The following is a 27,423-nucleotide window of genomic DNA, read 5'->3' as shown; positions in this document are numbered from 1 at the left end:
CTCCAATGTCACCTCAAGTATCCGTGGGTATGATTATACGATATGCGTCACACAATCTCAGATTCATCTATTCAACCAACACAAAGGACCTCAAAGAGTGCCCCAAAGTTCCTACCAGAGAATCACGACGAAAACGTGTGCCAACCCCTATGCATAGGTTCCCAATGTCACCAAACCCGCAAGTTGATCACCAAGACATACATCAAGTGTTCTCAAATCTTTAAAGACTCAATTGGATAAGATTACTTCAAAGGGGAAACTCAATTCATTACAAGAGAGAAGAGGGGGAGGAGAAACATAGGATCCAACTATAATAGCAAAGCTCGCGATACATCAAGATCGTATCGTCTCAAGAACACGAGAGAGAGAGAGAGATCAAACACATAGCTACTGGTACATACCCTCAGCCCCGAGGGAGAACTACTCCCTCCTCGTCATGGAGAGCACTGGGATGATGAAGATGGCCACCGGGGAAGGATTGCCCCCTCCGGTAGGGTGCCGGAACGGGTCTAGATTGGTTTTCGGTGGCTATGGAGGCTTCTGGCGGCGGAACTCCTGATCTATTTTCTGTTCTGGAAGTCTTAGGGTATATGGAGTTATATAGGTAGAAGAAGCACGCCAGGGGAGCCACGGGGGCCCCACGAGGCAGGGTGGGCGCGCCCCCCACCCTCGTGGGTAGCTCCCGTATCTTCTGACGTGGGGTCCAAGTCCATCAGGTGTGTTTCCTTCCAAATATAACTTCTCCAGTTGATTTCGTTCTGTTTCGACTCCGTCTGATATTCCTTTCTTCAAAACACTGAAATAGGCATCAAACAGCAAATCTGGGCTGGGCCTTCAGTTAATAGGTTAGTCCCAAAAATAATATAAAAGTGGATAATAAAGCCCAATATTGCCCATAACAGTAGATAATATAGCATGGAGCAATCGAAAATTATAGATACATTGGAGACGTATCAGGCATCCCCAAGCTTAATTCCTGCTCGTCCTCAAGTAGGTAAATGATAAAAAGATAATTTTTGATGTGGAATGCTAGTTGGCATAATTTCAATGTAATTCTTCTTAATTAAGGCATGAACATTAAGATCTGAAAGATTCAAGACAAAAGTTCATATTGACATAAAAATGATAATACTTCAAGCATACCAACTAAGCAATTATGTCTTCTCAAAATAACATGGCCAAAGAAAGCTATCCCTACAAAATCATATAGTCTGGCTATGCTCCATCTTCACCACACAACATATTTAAATCATGCACAACCCCGATGACAAGCCAAGCAATTGTTTCATACTTTTGATGTTCTCAAACTTTTTCAATCTTCACGCAATACATGAGCGTGAGCCATGGACATAGCACTATAGGTGGAATAGAGTGGTGGTTGTGGAGAAGACAAAAAGGGAGAAGATAGCCTCACATCAACTAGGCATATCAACGAGCTATGGAGATGCCCATTAATAGATATCAATGTGAGTGAGTAGGGATTGCCATGCAACGGATGCACTAGAGCTATAAGTATATGAAAGCTCAAAAAGAAACTAAGTGGGTGTGCATCCAACTTGCTTGCTCACGAAGACCTAGGGCATTTTGAGGAAGCCCATCATTGGAATATACAAGCCAAGTTCTATAATGAAAAATTCCCACTAGTATATGAAAGTGACAGAACAAGAGACTCTCTATCATAAAGATCATGGTGCTACTTTGAAGCACAAGTGTGGAAAAAGGATAGTAGCATTGTCCCTTTTATTTATTTATTTTTTTAATTTTTTTTGTTTGGCCTTTCTTTTTTTATTTGGCCTTTCCTCTTTTTTTATTTGGCCTTTCTTTTTTTTGGCCCCCTTTTTTTGGGACAATGCTCTATTAATGATGATCATCACACTTCTATTTATTTACAACTCAATGATACAACTCGATACTAGAACAAAGATGACTCTATATGAATGCCTCCGGCGGTGTACCAGGATATGCAATGAATCAAGAGTGACATGTATGAAAGAATTATGAATGGTGGCTTTGCCACAAATACAATGTCAACTACATGATCATGCTAAGCAATATGACAATGATGAATGTGTCATGATAAACGGAATGGTGGAAAGTTGCATGGCAATATATCTCAGAATGGCTATGGAAATGCCATAATAGGTAGGTATGGTGGCTGTTTTGAGGAAGATATAAGGAGGTTTAAGATACCGGTGAAAGGTGCGCGGTATTGGAGAGACTAGCAATGGTGGAAGGGTGAGAGTGCGTATAATCCATGGACTCAACATTAGTCATAGAGAACTCATATACTTATTGCAAAAATCTAGAAGTTATCAAAGCAAAGTATTACACGCATGCTCCTATGGGGATAGATTGGTAGGAAAAGACCATTGCTCGTCCCCGACCGCCACTCATAAGGAAGACAATAAATAAATAAATCATGCTCCGACTTCATCACATAACGGTTCACCATACGTGCATGCTACGGGAATCACAAACCTCAACACAAGTATTTCTCAAATTCATAACCACTCAACTAGCATGACTCTAATATCACCATCTCCATATCTCAAAACAATCATCAAGTATCAAACTTCTCTTAGTATTCAACACACTCATAAGAGAACTTTATTATTCCTGAATACCTAGCATATTAGGATTTTAAGCAAATTACCATGCTATTTAAGACTCTCAAAATAATCTAAGTGAAGCATGAGAGTTCATCTATTTCTTCAAAATAAAACTACCACCATGCTCTAAAAGATATAAGTGGAGCACTAGAGCAAATGACAAACTACTCCGAAAGATATAAGTGAAGATCAATGAGTAGTCGAATAATTATGCAACTATGTGAAGACTCTCTAACATTTAATAATTTCAGATCTTGTTATTTTATTCAAACAGCAAGCAAAGCAAAATAAAATGACATCTAAGAATAGAAAACATCATGTGAAGAAGCAAAAACTTAGGATCAACCGATACTAACCGATAATTGTTGAAGAAGAAAGGTGGGATGCCAACTGGGGCATCCCCAAGCTTAGATGCTTGAGACTTCTTGAAATATTATCTTGGGATGCCTTGGGCATCCCCAAGCTTGAGCTTTTGTGTCTCCTTAATTCCTCTCATATCACGGTCTCCCTAAATCTCAAAAGCTTCATCCACACAAAACTCAACAAGGACTCGTGAGATAAGTTAGTATAAACCATTGCAAAAACCTTATCATACTCTACTGTAGAAAATCACTAAAATTATTTTTGAACATTGCATACTAAATGCCTCTGCATATTTAATAGTCCTATCCTCAAATAGAATCATTAAAGAAGCAACCATATGCAAACAATGCAAACATAACAGCAATCTGCCTAAACAGGATAGTCTGTAAAGAATGCTGCAACATCCATACTTCCCTACCTCCAAAAATTATGAAATAAAATTCCCACTGTAGTAAATTTATCAGAGCTTAATATTCAAAAGGTTTCAACATTTTATCACATTCTGACTTTTCTAGGGAATTATTGCAACAACAGTAAACTTTCTGTTTTCAAACAGCAACATGTATGCTTGTAACATAGGCATAGTAAAGGCTATCAATGCCACTTTTATTGAAATAAAAGATGCAAAACATTGTTATAAATAATATCAAGCAAATCCTAAGAAAATAAATTGACGCTCCAAGCAAAACACATATCATGTGGCGAATAAAAATATAGCTCCAAGTAAAGTTACCGATGAACGAAGACGAAAGAGGGGATGCCTTCCGGGGCATCCCCAAGCTTAGGATCTTGGCTATCCTTGAGTATTACCTTGGGGTGCCATGTGCATCCCCAATCTTAGGCTCTTGCCACTCCTTATTCCATAGTCCATCGAATCCTTACCCAAAACTTGAAAACTTCACAACACAAAACTTAACAGAAAACTCGTAAGCTCCGTTAGTATAAGAAAATAAATCACCACTTCAAGGTACTGTAATGAACTCATTCTTTATTTATATTGGTGTTAAACCTACTATATTCCAACTTCTCTATGGTTTATAAACTATTTTACTAGCCATAGATTCATCAAAATAAGTAAACAACACATGAAAAACAGAGTCTGTCAAAAACAGAACAGTCTGTAGTAATCTGGATCAAACGTATACTTCTGGAACTCATAAAATTCTCAAATAAATTTCTGGACCTGAGGAATTTATCTATTAATCATCTTAAAAAATAATTAACTAAATATTACTCTCAAAATAAAAATGGCAGCAATTCTTGTGAGCGCTAAAGTTTCTGTTTTTTACAGCATGATCAACAAGACTTTCCCAAAGTCTTCCCAAAGGTTCTACTTGGCACAAACACTAATTAAAAGCATAAAACCACATATAAACAGAGGCTAGATGAATTATTTATTAATAAACAGGAGAAAAAAGTAAGGAACAAAAATAAAATTGGGCTGCCTCCCAACAAGCGCTATCGTTTAACGCCCCTAGCTGGGCATGATGATTTCAATGATGCTCACATGAAGGATAAGAATTGAAACATAAATAGAGTATCTTGAAGAATATGACTAGCACATTTAAGTCTAACCCACTTCCTATGCATAGGGATTTTGTGAGCAAACAACTTGTGGGAACAAGAATCAACTTGCATAGGAAGGTAAAACAAGCATAACTTCAAAACTTTAAGCACATGGAGAGGAAACTTGATATTATTGCAATTCCTAAAAGCATATATTCCTCCCTCATAATAATTTTCAGTAGCATCATGAATGAATTAAACAATATAACCAGCACCTAAATCATTCTTTTCATGATCTACAAGCATAGAAAATTTATTACTCTCCACATAAGCAAAATTCTTCTCATTCGGGATAATGGAAGTATCATAAGAAACTTGAATACTATAAATTGTTTCCACATTAAAAGAGTAATGTTCAAAGAAGGGGTAATCATAATCATGACAAGTTTTATAAATATAATTAGTACTTTTTATAGCATAAGTATCATCACAATAATTATCATAAGTAGGAGGCATGTCATTATCATTATAAATTTGCATAACAAAACTTGGGATACTAAAAATATCATCTTCATTAAGCGTAGCATCCCCAAGCTTGGGACAAACATTAATTGCAGCAAATATATTCTCAAATATGTCATCCTCATCAAACATAGCTTCCCCAACCTTGGGCCTTTTTGTATCATAAGCATAATCACTCTCATCGTTAATAGTATGGATAGCACCAATAGTATAGCAAACATTATTATCATATTCTTCCAAGCAAGTACCAAAAAGATTTTCAAGATCATAAGAAGTATCATTATCTTCCCAATCATAATCATCACAACAAGCAATAGGCATAACGAGATCATCATAAAGTGTATCATCTTCATTTTCATGAGGCACAATAATAATAGGAGCAACTTTATTTGGGAGAGATACCTTTTTACCTCTCTTCCTTTTTCTTTTCTTCCTCTTCACCACATCATGTGGGGGTTCAATCCTCTTTTTGGAGCTCCTTATTAATGAGATTTGTTGAATAGAAGGCTCCTCTTCGTTACCTGATTCATCATAAGAAATAATAGGAGGATATTGGGAAGTCTCTTCCCTTTCATTAGTATTCTCTTCATCCTCTATTTGTTTTCTTTTCTTTATGTAATTGGCAATATAAGGATTATCAATGCAATTCACCACACAATACATATAAATTTTCTCTATATCAAAATGAAGAACTTTATCAAGGGCAAATTTTGGAATATCCTTAATTCTACGTTTAATTTCTTCATAACCCAAAAGCAAACTAAGTTCATTATGATGTGCAAGGGAAATCAAGTCATCACAATTTTTGGACACGATACGATCATGAAACAATTTGCATTGGACACTAAAATGATCTCGTTCATTGCAAAGTTCACATGTAGGACTAAGAAACAATAAATTTTCAGCACATTCATCTAGCTCTTCTTGCAACAATTTGGTTTCTAAGTATTTATGCCTCTTGCGATATCTATCTTCCCTATTTGGTGTGTACTTGCAAACATGCACTCCACAAAAATTGACATGTTTATAGGAGGCATTTTCATCATAACTAGTGCAATCATCATTAGCATCATGGATATTCAAAGAATTCATACTAACAACATTGCAATCATGCTCATCATCTAAAGATTTAGTACCAAACATTTTAATACATTCTTCTTCTAACACTTTGGCACAATTATCGGAATCCTTATTTTCATGAAAGACATTAAAAAGATGAAGCATATGAGGCAACCTGAATTCCATTTTTATGTAGTTTTCATTTATAGACTAAACTAGTGATAAAACAAGAAACTAAAAGACTCGATTGCAAGATCTAAAGATATACCTTCAAGCACTCACCTCCCCGGCAACGGTGCCATAAAAGATATACCTTCAAGCACTCATTCAAATATTTAGTGCCAAACATTTTAGAGATTTCTTCTTCTAGCACTTGAGCACAATTATCCTTTCCATCATACTCATGAAAGATATTAAAAAGGTGAAGCGTATGAGACAAACTCAATTCCATTTTTTTGTATTTTTTTTTATAAACTAAACTAGTGATAAAACAAGAAACTAAAAGACTCGATTGCAAGATCTAAAGATATACCTTCAAGCACTCACCTCCCCGGCAACGGTGCCATAAAAGAGCTTGATGTCTACTACACAACCTTCTTCTTGTAGACGTTGTTGGGCCTCCAAGTGCAGAGGTTTGTAGGACAGTAGAAAATTTCCCTCAAGTGGATGACCTAAGGTTTATCAATCCATAGGAGGCATAGGATGAAGATGGTCTCTCTCAAGCAATCCTGCAATCAAGTAACAAAGAGTCTCTTGTGTCCCCAACACACCCAATACAATGGTAAATTGTATAGGTGCACTAGTTCGGCGAAGAGATGGTGAAACAAGTGGTATATGGATAGTAGATAAAGGTATTTGTAATCTGAAATTATAAAAACAGCAAGGTAACTAATGATAAAAGTGAGCGTAAACGGTATTGCAATGCTAGGAAACAAGGCCTAGGGTTCATACTTTCGCTAGTGTAAGTTCCCTCAACAATACTAACACAATTGGATCATAAAACTATCCCTCAACATGCAACAAAGAGTCACTCCAAAGTCACTAATAGCGGAGAACGAACGAAGAGATTATGGTAGGGTACGAAACCACCTCAAAGTTATTCTTTCCAATCAATCCGTTGGGCTATTCCTATAAGTGTCACAAACAGCCCTAGAGTTCGTACTAGAATAACACCTTAAGACACAAATCAACCAAAACCCTAATGTCACCTAGATACTCCAATGTCACCTCAAGTATCCGTGGGTATGATTATACGATATGCGTCACACAATCTCAGATTCATCTATTCAACCAACACAAAGGACCTCAAAGAGTGCCCCAAAGTTCCTACCGGAGAATCACGACGAAAACGTGTGCCAACCCATATGCATAGGTTCCCAATGTCACGAAACCCGCAAGTTGATCACCAAGACATACATCAAGTGTTCTCAAATCTTTAAAGACTCAATCTGATAAGATTACTTCAAAGGGGAAACTCAATTCATTACAAGAGAGAAGAGGGGGAGGAGAAACATAGGATCCAACTATAATAGCAAAGCTCGCGATACATCAAGATCGTATCGTCTCAAGAACACGAGAGAGAGAGAGATCAAACACATAGCTACTGGTACATACCCTCAGCCCCGAGGGAGAACTACTCCCTCCTTGTCATGGAGAGCACCGGGATGATGAAGATGGCCACCGGGGAAGGATTGCCCCCTCCGGCAGGGTGCCGGAACGGGTCTAGATTGGCTTTCGGTGGCTACGGAGGCTTCTGGCGGCGGAACTCCCGATCTATTTTCTGTTCTGGAAGTTTTAGGGTATATGGAGTTATATAGGCAGAAGAAGCACGTCAGGGGAGCCACAGGGGCCCCACGAGGCAGGGGGCGCGCCCTAGGGTGGTGGGCGCGCCCCCCACCCTCGTGGGCAGCTCCCGTATCTTCTGACGTGGGGTCCAAGTCCATCAGGTGTGTTTCCTTCCAAAAATAGCTTCTCTAGTTGATTTCGTTCCATTTCGATTCTGTCTGATATTCCTTTTCTTCAAAACACTGAAATAGGCATAAAACAACAAATCTGGGTTGGGCCTCCGGTTAATAGGTTAGTCCCAAAAATAATATAAAAGTGGATAATAAATCCCAATATTGCCCATAACAGTAGATAATATTGCATGGAGCTATCAAAAATTATAGATACGTTGGAGACGTATCAAAGACCTCGATGAAGCTGCTTACACATTCAGCATCAAGATCTATAGAGATAGATCAAGACGCTTGATAAAAATTTTCAATGAGTACATACCTTGACAAGATTTCGAAGTAGTTCAAAATGGAACAGTCAAAGAAGGAGTTCTTGTCTGTGTTGCAAGGTGTGAAGTTGAGTAAACACTCAAAACCTGACCACAGCAGAAAATAGAAAGAGAATGAAAGGTCATTCCCTATGCCTCAGTCATCGGTTCTATAAAGTATGCTATGCTGTTTACCAGTCCTATTGTATACATTAGCATCTTTCTGGCAAGGGAGTACAATAGTGATCTAGGAGTAGATCACTGGACAGCGGTCAAAATTATCCTTAGAGGACTAAGGAAATATTTCTCGGTTATGGAGGTGATAAAAGAGTTCGTCGTAAAGAGTTACATCAATGCAAGCTTTTTACATCAATCTAGATGACTCTAAGTCTCGATCTGGATGCATATTAAAAGTGGGAGCTTTAGCTAGAGTAGCTCCGTGCAGAGAATTGTAGACATAGAAATTTGCGAAATACATACGGATCTGAATGTTGCAGACCCGTAGGCTAAACTTCCCTCACAAGCAAAACATGATCACTCTTTGTGTGTTAATCACATAGCAATGTGAACTAGATTATTGACTCTAGTAAACCTTTTGGGTATTAGTCACATAGAGATGTGAACTAATCACATAAAGATGTGAACTATTGGTGTTAAATCACATGACGATGTGAACTAGATATTGACTCTAGTGCAAGTGGGAGACTGAAGGAAATATGCCCTAGAGGCAATAATAAAGTTATTATTTATTTCCTTATATCATGATAAATGTTTATTATTCATCCTAGAATTGTATTAACCGGAAACTTAGTATATGTGTGAATACATAGACAAACATAGTGTCACTAGTATGCCTCTACTAGACTAGATCGTTGATCAAAGATGGTTGAGTTTCCTAGCCATAGACATGAGTTGTCATTTGATTAACGGGATCACATCATTAGTAGAATGATGTGATTGACTTGACCCATTTTGTTAGCTTAGCACTTGATCGTTTTAGTTTACCGCTATTGCTTTCTTCATGCTTATACATGTTCCTATGACTATGAGATTATGCAACTCCCGATTACCGGAGGAACACTTTATGTGCTACCAAACATCACAACGTAACTGGGTGATTATAAAGGTGCTCTACAGGTGTCTCGGATGGTACTTGTTGAGTTGGCATAGATCAAGAATAGGATTCGTCACTCCGATTGTTGGAGAGGTATCTCTGGGCCTTCTCGGTAATGCACATCACTATAAGCCTTGCAAGCAATGCAACTAATGAGTTAGTTGCGGGATGATGCATTACAGAACGAGTAAGGAGACTTTCCCATAACGAGATTGAGCTAGGTATTAAGATACCGATGATCGAATCTCGGGCAAGTAACTTATCGATGACAAAGGGAACAACGTATATTGTTATGCGGTTTGACCGATAAAGATCTTCGTAGAATATGTAGGAACCAATATGAGCATCCAGGCTCCGCTATTGGTTATTGAATGGAGACGTGTCTCGGTCATGTCTACATAGTTCTCGAACCCGTAGGGTCCGCACGCTTAAAGTTCTGTGACGATCGGTATTATGAGTTTATGTGATTTGATGTACCAAAGGTAGTTCGGAGTCCCGGATGAGATCGGGGACATGACGAGGAGTCTCGAAATGGTCGAGACGTAAAGATCGATATATTGGATGACTATATTCGGCATCGAAAATGTTCCGAGTGATTCTGGTATTTTTCGGAGTAACGGGGAGTTACGGGAATACGGGAAGAAGTATTGGGCCTCAATGGGCCAAGTGGTGGAAGAGAGGAGGTAGGGCGCGCGGGCCCCCTAGCCCAAACTGAATTGGACTAGGGGGCCGGCCCCCCTTTTCTCCTTTTCCTCCCTCTCCTTCCTTCTCCCCTTCTCCCTTCCTTTCCTCCCCCCTAGTAGGAGTAGGAAAGGGGAGTCCTACTCCTACTAGGAGGAGGACTCCTCCTCCTGGCGCACCCTACAGGGCCAGCCGGCCTCCCCCTTTCTCCTTTATATACGGGGGCAGGGGGGCACCCTAGAACACACAAGTTGATCATTGATCTCTCCCAGCCGTGTGCGGTGCCCCCCTCCACCATAATCCACCTCGTTCATACTGTAGCGGTGCTTAGGCGAAGCCCTACGACAGTAGCTTCATCAACATCGTCACCACGTCGTCGTGCTGACGAAACTCTCCCTCGAGCTCTACTAGATCGTGAGTTCGCGGGACGTCACCGAGCTGAACGTGTGTTGAACGCGGAGGTGATGTATGTTCGGTACTGAGGATCGGTCGATCATGAAGACGTACGACTACATCAACCGTGTTGTCTTAACAATTCCGCTTAACAGTCTACGAGGGTACGTGGACGACACTCTCCCCTCTCGTTGCTATGCATCACCATGATCTTGCGTGTGCGTAGGATTTTTTTGAAATTACTATGTTCCCCAACAGAACTTAGCAAAAATAAGCAACCCATATGGACCCGCTTGAAGACTATCAACTCATATGCTTCTCCCCCTTTTGTCAGTAAGGACCAAAAAGTTTGAAGACATAGAGTGTCTAATCGCTCTCCGGTGATGAAGATGTTGGAGCGGCTGGGTCGATGATGTCTACTACACCACCTTATTCTTGTAGACGTTGTTGGGCCTCCAAGTGCAGAGGTTTGTAGGACAGTAGCAAATTTCCCTCAAGTGGATGACCTAAGGTTTATCAATTCATGGGAGGCATAGGATGAAGATGGTCTCTCTCAAGCAACCCTGCAACCAAATAACAAAGAGTATCTTGTGTCCCCAACACACCCAATACAATGGTAAATTGTATAGGTGCACTAGTTCGGCGAAGAGATGGTGATACAAGTGCAATATGGATGGTAGATAAAGGTTTTTGTAATGTGAAAATACAAAAACAGCAAGATAACTAATGATAAAAGTGAGCACAAACGGTATTGCAATGCGTTGAAACAAGGCCTAGGGTTCATACTTTCACTAGTGCAAGTTCTCTCAACAATAATGATATAATTGGATCATATAACTAACCCTCAACATGCAACAAAGAGTCACTCCAAAGTCACTAATAGAGGAGACCAAATGAAGATATTATTGTAGGGTATGAAACCACCTCAAAGTTATTCTTTCTGACCGATCTATTCAAGAGTCCGTAGTAAAATAACACTAAGCTATTCTTTCCATTCGATCTATCCTAGAGTTCATACTAGAATAACACCTTAAGACACAAATGAACCAAAACCCTAATGTCACCTAGATACTCCAATGTCACCTCAAGTATCCGTGGGTATGATTATACAATATGCATCACACAATCTTAGATTCATCTATTCAACCAACAGAAAGAACTTCAAAGAGTGCCCCAAAGTTTCTACTGGAGAGTCAAGATGAAAACGTTTGACAAAACCTATGCATAAGCTCACGAGGTCACGGAACTCGCAGGTTGATCACCAAAACATACATCAAGTGGATCACGTGAATACCCCATTGTCACCACAAATAAGCACATGCAAGACATACATCAAGTGTTTTCAAATCTTTAAAGACTCAATCCAATAAGATAACTTCAAAGGGAAAACTCAATTCATCACAAGGGGATAGAGGGGTAGAAACATCATAAGATCCAACTATAATAGCAAAGCTCACGATACGTCAAGATCGTGCCGAATCAAGAACACGAGAGAGAGAGAGAGATCAAACACATAGCTACTGGTACATACCCTCAGCCCCGAGGGTGAACTACTCCCTCCTCATCATGGAGAGCACTGGGATGATGAAGATGGCCACCGGTGAGGGATCCCCCCTCTGGCAGGGTGCCGGAACGGGTCTAGATTAGTCTCGATGGATACGGAGGCTTGCGGCAGCGGAACTCCCGATCTAGGTTATTTTCTGGAGGTTTCTGTATTTATAGGAATTTTTTACGTCGGGAACAAGTCATGGGGGTCCCTGAGTCGTCCACGAGATAGGGCGGCGCGCCCGGGGGGTAGGGCGCGCCCCCACCCTCGTGGACGGCCCGGGACTCTACTGGCCCAACTCTTTTACTCTGGAAGCTTCTTTTGGTCCATAAAAAATCATCAAAAATGGGCACATCAAGTGGACTCCATTTGGTATTCCTTTTCTGTAAAACTCAAAAACAAGGAAAAAACAGAAACTGGCACTGGGCTCTAGGTTAATAGGTTAGTCCCAAAAATCATGTAAAATAGCATATAAATGCATATAAAATATCCAAGATGGATAATATAATAGCATGGAACAATAAAAATATTATAGATACGTTGGAGACGTATCAAGCATCTCCAAGCTTAATTCATGCTCGTCCTCGAGTAGGTAGATGATAAAAATAGAATTTTTGATGTGGAATGCTACCTAACATATTTATCCATGTAATTCTCTTTATTGTGGCAAGAATATTCAGATCCGAAAGATTCAGGACAAAAGTTAAATATTGACATAAAAATAATATTACTTCAAGCATACTAACAAAGAAATCATGTCTTCTCAAAATAGCATGGCCAAAGAAAACTATCCCTATAAAATCATATAGTCTGGCTATGCTCTATCTTCATCACACAAAATATTTAAATCATGCACAACCCCGATGACAAGCCAAGCAATTGTTTCATACTTCTTATGTCCTCAAACTTTTTCAATCTTCACGCAATACATGAGCGTGAGCCATGGACATAGCACTATAGGCGGAATAGAAAGGTGGTTGTGGAGAAGACAAAAAGGAGAAGAAAGTCTCACATCAACTAGGTGTATCAACGGGCTATGGAGTTGCCCATGAATAGATATCAACGTGAATGAGTAGGGATTCCCATGCAACGGATGCACTAGAAATATAGGTGTATGAAGGCTCAACAAAAGAAACTAAGTGGGTGTGCATCCAACTTGCTTGCTCATGAAGACCTAGGGCAATTTTGAGGAAGCCCATCATTGGAATATACAAGCCAAGTTCTATAATGAAAGATTCCCACTAGTATATGAAAGTGACAACATAGGGGACTCTCTATCATGAAGATCATGGTGCTACTTTGAAGCATGCTACCTCTTGAGCACTGCGTTGGTTTTCCCTTGAAGAGGAAAGGGTGATGCAGCAAAGCAGCGTAAGTATTTCCCTCAGTTTTTGAGAACCAAGGTATCAATACAGTAGGAGGCCATGCATGAGTCGCTCGCACCTACACAAACAAATAAACTCCTCGCAACCAAGGCGATAAAGGGGTTGTCAATCCCTTCACGGTCACTTACGAAAGTGAGATCTGATAGATATGATAAGACAATATTTTTGGTATTTTTATGATATAGAGAAATAAAGATGCAAGTAAAATAAATGGCAAAGGAAATAACTAAGTATTGGAAGATTAATATGATGGAAAATAGACCCGGGGACCATAGGTTTCACTAGTGGCTTCTCTCGAGAGCATAAGTATTACAGTGGGTGAACAAATTACTGTTGAGCAATTGACAGAATTGAGCATAGTTATGAGAATATCTAGGTATGATCATGTATATATGCATCACGTCCGAGACAAGTAGACCGACTCCTGCATGCATCTACTACTATTACTCCACACATCGACCGCTATCCAGCATGCATCTAGAGTATTAAGTTCAAGAGAACAGAGTAACGCTTTAAGCAAGATGACATGATGTAGAGGGATAAACTCATGCAATATGATATAAACCCCATCTTGTTATCCTCGATGGCAACAATACAATACGTGCCTTGCTGCCCCATACTGTCACTGGGAAAGGACACCGCAAGATTGAACCCAAAGCTAAGCACTTCTCCCATTGCAAGAAAGATCAATCTAGTAGGCCGAACCAAACTGATAATTCGAAGAGACTTGCAAAGATAACCAATCATACATAAAAGAATTCAGAGAAGATTCAAATATTGTTCAAAGATAAACTTGATCGTAAACCCACAATTCATCGGTCTCAACAAACACACCGCAAAAGAACATTACATCGAATAGATCTCCACAAGAGAGGGGGGAACTTTGTATTGAGATCCAAAGAGAGAGAAGAAGCCATCTAGCTAATAACTATGGACCCGAAGGTCTGAAGTAAACTACTCACACTTCATCGGAGAGGCTATGGTGTTGATGTAGAAGCCCTCCATAATCGATACCCCCTCCGGCGGAGCTCCGGAAAAGGCCCCAAGATGGGATCTCATGGATACAGAAAGTTATGGCGGTGGAATTAGGGTTTTGGCTCCGTCTCTAGTAGTTTGGGGGTACGTAGGTATATATATATAGGCGGAAGAAGTACGTCGATGGAGCAACGTGGGCCCCACGAGGGTGGAGGGCGTGCCTGGGGGGGGTAGGCGTGCCCCCTACCTCATGCCTTCCTGTTTGATGTCTTGACGTAGGGTCCAAGTCCTCTGGATCACGTTTGTTTCGAAAATCACGTTCCCGAAGGTTTCATTCCGTTTGGACTCCGTTTGATATTCTTTTTCTGTGAAACTCTGAAACAGGCAAAAAACAGCAATTCTGGGTTGGGCCTCCGGTTAATAGGTTAGTCCCAAAAATAATATAAAAGTGTATAATAAAGCCCAATAATGTCCAAAACAGGATATAATATAGCATGGAACAATAAAAAATTATAGATACGTTGGAGACACATCAAGCATCCCTAAGCTTAATTCCTGCTCATCCTCGAGTAGGTAAATGATAAAAACAGAATTTTTGATGTGGAATGCTACTTGGCATAATTTCAATGTAATTCTTCTTAATTGTGGTATGAATATTCAGATCTGAAAGATTCAAGATAAAAGTTCAATATTAACATACAAATAATAATAGTTCAAGCATACTAACTTAAGCAATTATGTCTCTTCAAAATAACATGGCTGAAGAAAGTTATCCCTACAAAATCATATAGTCTCGCTATGCTCCATCTTCACCACACAAAATATTTAAATCATGCACAACCCCGATGACAAGCCAAGCAATTGTTTCATACTTTTAGTGTTCTCAAACTTTTTCAATCTTCACGCAATACATGAGCGCGAGCCATGGACATAGCACAATAGGTGGAATAGAATGGTGGTTGTGGAGAAGACAAAAAAGGGGGAAGATAGTCTCACATCAACTAGGCATATCAACGGGCTATGGAGATGCTCATTAATAGATATCAATGTGAGTGAGTAGGGATTGCCATGCAACGGATGCACTAGAGCTATAAGTATATGAAAGCTCAACAAAAAAGAACTAAGTGGGTGTGCATCCAACTCGCTTGCTCACGAAGACCTAGGGCATTTTAAGGAGGACCATCATTGGAATATACAAGCCAAGTTCTATAATGAAAAATTCCCACTAGTATATGAAAGTGATAACATAAGAGACTCTCCATGAAGATCTTGGTGCTACTTTGAAGCACAAATGTGGTAAAAGGATAGTAGCATTGTCCCTTCTCTCTTTTTCTCTCATTTTTTTATTTGGGCCTTTTCTCTTTTTTAAGGCCTCTTTTTTTAGTCCGGAGTCTCACCTCGACTTGTGGGGGAATCATAGTCTCCATCATCCTTTCCTCACTTGGATAATGCTCTAAAACTGATGGTCATCACACTTTTTTATTTACTTACAACTCAACAATTACAACTCAATACTTAGAACAAAATATGACTCTATGTGAATGCCTTCGGTGGTGTACCGGGATATGCAATGAATCAAGAGTGACATGTATGAAAGAATTATGAATGGTGGCTTTGCCATGAATACAACGTCAACTACATGATCACGCAAAGCAATATGACAATGATGGAGCGTGTCATAGTAAACGGAATGGTGGTAAGTTGCATGGCAATATATCTCGGAATGGCTATAGAAATGCCATGATAGGTAGGTATGGTGGCTGTTTTGAGGAAGGTATATGGTGGGTGTATGATACCGGCGAAAGGTGTGCAGTATTAGAGAGGCTAGCAATGGTGGAAGGGTGAGAGTGCGTATGATCCATGGACTCAACATTAGTCATAAAGAACTCATATACTTATTGCAAAAAATCTACAAGTTATCAAAGCAAAGTATTACGCACATGCTCCTAGGGGTAGATTGGTAGGAAAAGTCCATCGCTCGTCCCCGACTGCCACTCATAAGGAAGACAATCAATAAATAAATCATGCTCCGACTTCATCACATAACGGTTCACCATACGTGCATGCTACGGGAATCACAAACTTTAATACAAGTATTTCTCAAATTCACAACTACTCAACTAGCATGACTCTAATATCACCATATCCATATCTCAAAACAATTATCAAGTATCAAACTTCTCATAGTATTCAACACACTCATAAGAAAATTTTATTATTAATCTTGAATGCCTAACATAATTAAAGCAATTTACCATGCTGTTTTGTAGGACTCTCAAAATAATCTAAGTGAAGCATGAGAGAACAATGGTTTCTATAAAACAAATCCACCAACGTGCTCTAAAAGATATAAGTGAAGCACTAGAGCAAAAACTATATAACTCAAAAGATATAAGTGAAGCACATAGAGTATTCTAACAATTTCCGAATCATGTCTGTCTCTCTCAAAAGGTGTGTACAGCAAGGATTATTGTGGAAAACTAACAAATAAAGACTCAAATAATACAATATGCTCCAAGCAAAACACATACATTGTGGTAAATAAAAATATAGCTCCAAGTAAAGTTACCGATGGAAGTAGACGAAAGAGGGGATGCCTTCCGGGGCATCCCCAGGCTTTGGCTTTTAGGTGTCCTTAGATTATATTGGGGGTGCCATGGGCATCCCCAAGCTTAGTCTCTTGCCACTCCTTGTTCCATAATCCATCAAATCTTTACCCAAAACTTGAAAACTTCACAACACAAAACTTAAAGTAGAAAATCTCGTGAGCTCCGTTAGCGAAAGGAAACAAAACACCACTTCAAGGTACTGTAATGAACTCATTCTTTATTTATATTGGTGTTAAAACTACTGTTTTCCAACTTCTCTATAGTTTATAAACTATTTTACTAGCCATAGATTCATTAAAACAAGCAAACAACACACGAAAAACAGAATCTGTCAAAAACAGAATAGTCTGTAGTAATCTGTAGCTAACGCAAGATCTGGAACTCCAAAAATTCTAAAATAAATTTCTGGACGTGAGGAATTTATCTATTAATCATCTGCAAAAATAATTAACTAAATAGCACTTTCAAATTAAAAATGACAGCAATTCTCGTGAGCGCTAAAGTTTCTGTTTTTTACAGCAAGATTAAAAAGACTTTCCCCAAGTCTTCCCAACGGTTCTACTTGGCACAAACACTAATTAAACACAAAAAACAAAACCAAAACAGAGGCTAGATAAATTATTTATTACTAAACAGGAGCAAAAAGCAAGGAATAAAAATAAAATTGGGTTGCCTCCCAACAAGCGCTATCGTTTAACGCCCCTAGCTAGGCATAAAAGCGAAGATAGATCTAGGTATTGCCATCTTTGGTAGGCAATCCATAAGTGGATCTCATAATATATTCATATGGTAATTTAATTTTATTTCTAGGGAAGTGTTCCATGCCTTTCCTTAACGGAAATTGAATCTAATATTCCCTTCCTTCATATCAATAATTGCACCAATCATTGTAAGGAAAGGTCTACCAAGAATAATAGGACATGAAGGATTGCAATCTATGTCAAGAACAATAAAATCTACGGGCACATAATTCCTATTTTCCACAATAAGAACATCATTAATCCTTCCCATAGGTTTCTTGATAGTGGAATCTGCAAGGTGCAAGTTTAAAGAGCAATCATCAAAATCACAGGAACCTAGCAAATCACACAAAGTCTTAGGAATCGTGGAAACACTAGCACCCAAATCACACAAAGCATAGCACTCATGATCTTTAATTTTAATTTTAATAATAGGTTCCCACTCATCATAAAGTTTTCTAGGGATAGAAACTTCCAACTCAAGTTTTTCTTCGTAAGATTGCATCAAAGCATCAACGATATGTTTGTTAAAGGCTTTATTTTGACTATAAGCATGAGAAGAATTTAGCACGGATTGCAACAAGGAAATACAATCTATCAAAGAGCAATTGTCATAATTAAATTCCTTGAAATACAAAATAGTGGGTTCATCGATATTTAAAGTTCTGACTTCTTCAATCCCACTTTTAACAATTTTAGCATCAAGATCTAAAGACTTTGAATTTTTGGAACGCCTTCTAGGTAAAGGTGGATCATATTTAGTCCCATCATTATCAAGATTCATATTACGAAACAAAGATTTAATAGGGGACACATCAATAACTTTTAGATCTTCATCTTTGTCTTCCAAAAACATTTCTGGCTTAGCAGCCATCTTATTAACTAAGGTGGCTTGCTTATCCGAAACTTCAGCTATTAACTTCTCAAGATGAGCAATCTGAGATTTCAAACCATCAAATTCTTTAGACATATCATCGAGCTCTTTATTCATATAACCCATAAAGCTTTTTGTTCTTTAAGCTCATTTCTAAAGAAATTATTATGCTTAAGTTGTAAGACCATAAAACTCCTGATGTTGTTTTCGATCTCTTCTAACCTTTTAAGGTGAAGATCACCAAATCTAGATAGAGCCATCGTGACAAGCAAGAAATCCAACACACAGGCAAACAAGAGACATGCAAAAAGAGGCGAATAGAGAAAGAGGAGGAGGACGGAGAGAGAGAGAGGGCAAATAAAACGGCAAGGGTGAAGTGGGGGAGAGGAAAGCGAGAGGCAAATGGCAAATAATGTAATGCGGGAGATAAGGGTTTGTGATGGGTACTTGGTATGTTGAATTTTGCGTAGACTCCCCGGCAACGGCGCCAGAAATCCTTCTTGATACCTCTTGAGCACTGCGTTGGTTTTCCCTTGAAGAGGAAAGGGTGATGCAGCAGAGCAGCGTAAGTATTACCCTCAGTTTTTGAGAACCAAGGTATCAATCCAGTAGGAGGTCACGCACGAGTCCCTTGCACCTACACAAACAAATAAACTCCTCGCAACCAACGCGATAAAGGGGTTGTCAATCCCTTCACGGTCACTTACGAAAGTGAGATCTGATAGATATGATAAGATAATATTTTTGGTATTTTATGATAAAGAGAAATAAAGATGCAAGTAAAATAAGTGGCAAAGGAAATAACTAAGTATTGGAAGATTAATATGATGGAAAATAGACCCGGGGGCCATAGGTTTCACTAGTGGCTTCTCTCGAGAGCATAAGTATTACGGTGGGTGAACAAATTACTGTTGAGCAATTGACAGAATTGAGCATAGTTATGAGAATATCTAGGTATGATCATGTATATAGGCATCACGTCCGAGACAAGTAGACCGACTCCTGCCTGCATCTACTACTATTACTCCACACATCGACCGCTATCCAGCATGCATCTAGAGTATTAAGTTCAAGAGAACAGAGTAACGCTTTAAGCAAGATGACATGATGTAGAGGGATAAACTCATGCAATATGATATAAACCCCAGCTTGTTATCCTCGATGGCAACAATACAATACGTGCCTTGCTGCCCCTACTGTCACTGGGAAAGGACACCGCAAGATTGAACCCAAAGCTAAGAACTTCTCCCATTGCAAGAATCTAGTAGGCCAAACCAAACTGATAATTCGAAGAGACTTGCAAAGATAACCAATCATACATAAAATAATTCAGAGAAGATTCAAATATTGTTCATAGATAAACTTGATCATAAACCCACAATTCATCGGTCTCAACAAACACACCGCAAAAGAAGATTACATCGAATAGATCTCCACAAGAGAGCGGGAGAACTTTGTATTGAGATCCAAAAAGAGAGAAGAAGCCATCTAGCTAATAACTATGGACCCGAAGGTCTGAAGTAAACTACTCACACTTCATCAGAGATGCTATGGTGTTGATGTAGAAGCCCTCCGTGATCGATACCCCCTCCGGCGGAGCTCCGGAAAAGGACCCAAGATGGGATCTCATGGATACAGAAAGTTAAGATGGTGGAATTAGGGTTTTGGCTCCGTATGTGGTAGTTTGGGGGTACATAGGTATATATAGGAGGAAGAAGTACGTCGGTGGAGCAACATGGGCCCCACGAGGGTGGAGGGCGTGCCTGGGGGGGGGGGGGGTAAGCGCCCCCTCCTACCTCGTGCCTTCCTGGTTGATGTTTTGACGTAGGGTTCAAGTCCTCTGGATCACGTTTGTTCCAAAAATCACGTTCCTGAAGGTTTCATTCCGTTTGGACTCCGTTTGATATTCTTTTTCTGCGAAACTCTAAAATAGGCAAAAAAACAGCAATTCTGGGCTGGGCCTCCGGTTAATAGGTTAGTCCCAAAAATAATATAAAAGTGTATAATAAAGCCCAATAATGTCCAAAATAGGATATAATATAGCATGGAACAATAAAAAATTATAGATACGTTGGAGACGTATCAAAGCACAAGTGTGGTAAAAGGATAGTAGCATTGCCCCTTCTCTCTTTTTCTCTCATGTTTTGCGCCTTTTTTATGGCCTCTTTTTTCTCCCTTTTTTTATTTTTCGTCCGGAGTCTCATCCCGACTTGTGGGGGGATCATAGTCTCCATCATCCTTTCCTCACATGGGACAATGCTCTAATAATGATGATCATCACACTTTTATTTACTTACAACTCAAGAATTTCAACTCGATACTTAGAAAAAAATGACACTATGCGAATGCCTTCGGCGGTGTATCGGGATGTGCAATGATTCAAGAGTGACATGTATGAAATTATGAACGGTGGCTTTGCCACAAATATGATGTCAACTACATGATCATGCAAAGCAATATGACAATGATGGAGCGTGTCATAATAAACGGAACGGTGGAAAGTTGCATGACAATATATCTCGGAATGGCTATGGAAATGCCATAATAGGTAGGTATGGTGGCTGTTTTGAGGAAGATATATGGTGGGTGTATGATATCGGCGAAAGATGCGCGGTATTAGAGAGGCTAGTAATGGTGGAAGGGTGAGAGTGTGTATAATCCATGGACTCAACATTAGTCATAAAGAACTCACATACTTATTGCAAAAATCTATTAGTTATCGAATCAAAGTACTACGATCATGCTCCTAGGGGGATAGATTGGTAGGAAAAGACCATCGCTCGTCCCCGACCGCCACTCATAAGGAAGAGAATCAAAAAATAAATCATGCTCCGACTTCATCACACAACGGTTCACCATACGCGCATGCTATGGGAATCACAAACTTTAACACAAGTATTTCTCAAATTCACAACTACTCAACTAGCATGACTCTAATATCACCATCTTCATATCTCAAAACAATCATAAAGAATCAAACTTCTCATAGTATTCAATGCACTTTATATGAAAGTTTTTTTATTATACCCATCTTGGATGCCTATCATATTAGGACTAATTTTATAACCAAAGCAAATTACCATGCTGTTCTAAAAGACTCTAAAAATGATATAAGTGAAGCATAAGAGTTCATCTATTTCTTCAAAATAAAACCACCGACGTGCTCTAAAAAGATATGAGTGAAGCACTAGAGCAAATGACAAACTACTCCAAAAGATATAAGTGAAGATCAATGAGTAGTAGAATAATTATGTAACTATGTGAAGACTCTCTAACATTTAAGAATTTCATATCTTGGTATTTTATTCAAACAACAAGCAAAACAAAAGAAAATAAAACGATGCTCCAAGCAAAACACATATCATGTGGTGAATAAAAATATAGCTCCAAGTAAAGTTACCGATGAACGAAGACGAAAGAGGGGATGCCATCCGGAGCATCCCCAAGTTAGGCTCTTGGTTGTCCTTGAATATTACCTTGGGGTGCCTTGGGCATCCCCAAGCTTAGGCTCTTGCCACTCCTTATTCCATAGTCCATCAAATATTTACCCAAAACTTGAAAACTTCATAACACAAAACTTAACAGAAAACTCGTAAGCTCTGTTAGTATCAGAAAATAGATCACCACTTAGGTACTGTTGTGAACTCATTCTAAATTCATATTTGTGTAATATCTACTGTATTCCAACTTCTCTATGGTTCATACACTCTGATACTACTCATAGATTCATCAAAATAAGCAAAAACACATAGAAAACAGAATCTATCAAAAACAGAACCGTATGTAGCAATCTGGAGGTTTCGAATACTTATGTAACTCCAATAATTCTGAAAAATTAGGATGACCAGGACAATTTGTATATTGATCTACTTCAGTTGGAATTGGTATTTTATCGCTCTCTGGTAAAAAAACAAAAATTATTTGCGCATACTTTCTGTTTTATCAGCAAGATCAAACAATAATCACCATAGATCATCCCAAAGGTCTTACTTGACACTTTATTGAAACAAAAGCTATAAAACATTATTACTACAGTAGCTTAATCATGTGAACACACAAAAACCGTAGGTAAAGGTGTTGGGTTATCTCCCAACAAGCGCTTTTCTTTAATGCCTTTCTAGCTAGGCATGATAATTTCAATGATGCTCACACAAAAGATAAGAATTGAAACATAGCGGGAGCATCATGAAGAATATGACTAACACATTTAAGCCTAACCCACTTCCTATGCATAGGGATTTTGTGAGCAAACAACTTATGGGAACAAGAATCAACTTGCATAGGAAGGTAAAGCAAGCAAAACTTCAAGATTTTCAACACATAGAGAGGAAACTTGATATTATTGCAGTATGTAGAAGCATATGTTCCTCTCTCATAATAATTTTCAGTAACATCATGAATGAATTCAACAATATAACCATCACATAAAGCATTCTTTTCATGATCTACAAGCATGGAATTTATATTACTCTCCACATAAGCAAATTTCTTCTTATGAATAGTAGTGGGAGCAAACTCAACAAAATAACTATCATGTGAGGCATAATCCAATTGAAAGTTAAAATCATGATGACAAGTTTCATGGATATCATTATTCTTTATAGCATACATGTCATCACAATAATCATCATAGATAGGAGGGATGCTTTCATCATAATAAATTTGCTCATCAAAACTTGGGGGACAAAAAATATCATCATCATCAAACATAGCATCCACAAGCTTGTGACTTTGCATATCATTAGCGTCATGGATATTCAAAGAATTCATACTAACAACATTGCAATCATGCTATCATTCAAATATTTAGTGCCAAACATTTTAATGCATTCTTCATCTAACACTTGAGCACAATTTTTCTTTCCATCATTTTCACGAAAGATATTAAAAAGATGAAGCATATGAGGCAACCTCAATTCCATTTTTTGTAGTTTTCTTTTATAGACTAAACTAGTGATAAAACAAGAAACTAAAGGATTCGATTGCAAGATCTAAAGATATACCTTCAAGCGCTAACCTCCCCGGCAACGGCGCCAGAAAAGAGCTTGATGTCTACTACACAACCTTCTTCTTGTAGATGTTGTTGGGCCTCCAAGTGCGGAGGTTTGTAGGATAGTAGCAAATTTTCCTCAAGTGGATGACCTAAGGTTTATCAATCCGTGGGAGGCGTAGGATGAAGATGGTCTCTCTCAAGCAACCCTGCAACCAAATAACAAAGAGTCTCTTGTGTCCCCAACACACCCAATAGAATGGTAAGTTGTATAGGTGCACTAGTTCGGCGAAGAGATGGTGATACAAGTGCAATATGGATGGTAGATAAAGGTTTTTGTAATCTGTTAATATAAAAATAGCAAGGTAACTAATGATAAAAGTGAGCACAAACGGTATTGCAATGCATTGAAACAAGGCCTAGGGTTCATACTTTCACTAGTGCAAGTTTTCTCAACAATAATAATATAATTGGATCATATAACTATCCCTCAACATGCAACAAAGCGTCACACCAAAGTTACTAATAGTGAAGAACAAACGAAGATATTATTGTAGGGTAGGAAACTGTTGGAAATATGCCCTAGAGGCAATAATAAATTAGTTATTATTATATTTCCTTGTTCATGATAATCGTTTATTATCCATGCTAGAATTGTATTGATAGGAAACTCAGATACATGTGTGGATACATAGACAACACCATGTCCCTAGTAAGCCTCTAGTTGACTAGCTCGTTGATCAATAGATGGTTACGGTTTCCTGACCATGGACATTGGATGTCATTGATAACGGGATCACATCATTAGGAGAATGATGTGATGGACAAAGACCCAATCCTAAGCCTAGCACAAGATCATGTAGTTCGTATGCTAAAGCTTTTCTAATGTCAAGTATCATTTCCTCAGACCATGAGATTGTGCAACTCCCGGATACCGTAGGAGTGCTTTGGGTGTGCCAAACGTCACAACGTAACTGGGTGGCTATAAAGGTACACTACAGGTATCTCCGAAAGTGTCTGTTGGGTTGGCACGAATCGAGACTGGGATTTGTCACTCCGTGTAAACGGAGAGGTATCTCTGGGCCCACTCGGTAGGACATCATCATAATGTGCACAATGTGATCAAGGAGTTGATCACGGGATGATGTGTTACGAAACGAGTAAAGAGACTTGCCGGTAACGAGATTGAACAAGGTATCGGGATACCGACGATCGAATCTCGGGCAAGTATCGTACCGCTAGACAAAGGGAATTGTATACGGGATTGATTAAGTCCTTGACATCGTGGTTCATCCGATGAGATCATCATGGAACATGTGGGAGCCAACATGGGTATCCAGATCCCGCTGTTGGTTATTGACCGGAGAGTCATCTCGGTCATGTCTGCATGTCTCCCGAACCCGTAGGGTCTACACACTTAAGGTTCGACGACGCTAGGGTTATAGAGATATTAGTATGCGGTAACCCGAAAGTTGTTCGGAGTCCCGGATGAGATCCCGGACGTCACGAGGAGTTCCGGAATGGTCCGGAGATAAAGAATTATATATAGGAAGTGCTATTTCGGCCATCGGGACAAGTTTCGGGGTCACCGGTATTGTACCGGGACCACCGGAAGGGTCCCGGGGGTTCACCGGGTGGGGCCACCTGCCCCGGAGGGCCACATGGGCTGTAGGGGTGTGCGCCTTGGCCTATATGGGCCAAGGGCACCAGCCCCAAGAGGCCCATGTGCCAAGAGATAAGGGGAAGGAAGAGTCCTAAAGGGGGAAGGCACCTCCGAGGTGCCTTGGGGAGGATGGACTCCTCCCCCCCTTGGCCGCACCCTTCCTTGGAGGAAGGGGCAAGGATGCGCCCTTCCCCTCTCCCTTGGCCCTATATATAGTGGGGGGAAGGGAGGGCAACCATATCTAAGCCCTGGCGCCTCCCTCTCCCTCCCATGACACATCTCCCTCCTCCCGCAGCGCTTGGCGAAGCCCTGTTGGAATCCCGCTGCTTCCACCACCACGCCGTCATGCTGCTGGATCTCCATCAACCTCTCCTCCCCCCTTGCTGGATCAAGAAGGAGGAGACGTCGCTGCTCCGTACGTGTGTTGAACGCGGAGGTGCCGTCCGTTCGGCGCTAGGATCATCGGTGATTTGGATCACGACGAGTACGACTCCATCAACCCCGTTCTCTTGAATGCTTCCGCGCGCGATCTACAAGGGCATGTAGATCCACTCCTCCCGCGTTGCTAGATGACTCCATAGATTGATCTTGGTGATGCGTAGAAAATTTTGAATTTCTGCTACGTTCCCCAACAGTGGCATCATGAGCCAGGTCTATGCGTAGTTTCTATGCACGAGTAGAACACAAAGTAGTTGTGGGCGTTGATTTTGTTCAATATGCTTACCGTTACTAGTCCAATCTTGATTCGGTGGCATTGTGGGATGAAGCGGCCCGGACCGACCTTACACGTACTCTTACGTGAGACTGGTTCCACCGACTGACATGCACTAGTTGCATAAGGTGGCTAGCGGTGTCTGTCTCTCCCACTTTAGTCGGATCGGATTCGATGAAAAGGGTCCTTATGAAGGGTAAATAGCAATTGGCATATCACGTTGTGGTTTTTGCGTAGGTAAGAAACGTTCTTGCTAGAAACCCATAGCAGCCACGTAAAACATGCAAACACCAATTAGAGGATGTCTAACTTGTTTTTGCAGGGTATGCTATGTGATGTGATATGGCCAAAAGGATGTGATGAATGATATATGTGATGTATGAGATTGATCATGTTCTTGTAATAGGAATCACGACTTGCATGTCGATGAGTATGACAACCGGCAGGAGCCATAGGAGTTGTCTTAATTTATTTATGACCTGCGTGTCAACATAAATGTCATGTAATTACTTTACTTTATTGCTAACCGTTAGCTGTAGTAGTAGAAGTAATAGTTGACAAGACAACTTCATGAAGACATGATGATAGAGATCATGATGATGGAGATCATGGTGTCATGCCGGTGACGATGATGATCATGGAGCCCCGAAGATGGAGATCAAGAGGAGCAAAGTGATGATGGCCATATCATGTCACTATTTGATTGCATGTGATGTTTATCATGTTTATGCATCTTGTTTACTTAGAACGACGGTAGTAAATAAGATGATCCCTCATAATAATTTCAAGAAAGTGTTCCCCCTAACTGTGCACCGTTGCGACAGTTCGTTGTTTCGAAGCACCATGTGATGATCGGGTGTGATAGATTCTAACATTCACATACAACGGGTGTAAGACAGATTTACACACGCGAAACACTTAGGTTGACTTGACGAGCCTAGCATGTACAGACATGGCCTCGGAACACAAGATACCGAAAGGTCGAGCATGAGTCGTATGGTAGATACGATCAACATGAAGATGTTCACCGATGATGACTAGTCCGTCTCACGTGATGATCGGACACGGCCTAGTTGACTCGGATCATGTAATCACTTAGATGACTAGAGGGATGTCTATCTGAGTGGGAGTTCACAAGATGAACTTAATTATCCTGAACATAGTCAAAAGGTCTTTGCAAATTATGTCGTAGCTCGCGCTTCAGTTCTACTGTTTAGATATGTTCCTAGAGAAAATTTAGTTGAAAGTTGATAGTAGTAATTATGCGGACTAGGTCCGTAAACTGAGGTTTGTCCTCATTGCTTCATAGAAGGCTTATGTCCTTAATGCACCGCTCAGTGTGCTGAACCTCGAACGTTGTCTATGGATGTTGCGAACATCTGACATACACATTTTGATAACTACGTGATAGTTCAGTTA

The sequence above is a fragment of the Triticum urartu genome, chromosome 2A (assembly GCF_056163025.1).
Source record: "Triticum urartu cultivar PI428250 chromosome 2A, HENAU_Tu73, whole genome shotgun sequence".
Lineage (NCBI taxonomy): Eukaryota > Viridiplantae > Streptophyta > Magnoliopsida > Poales > Poaceae > Triticum > Triticum urartu.
Note: the sequence above shows the minus strand (reverse complement) of the source record.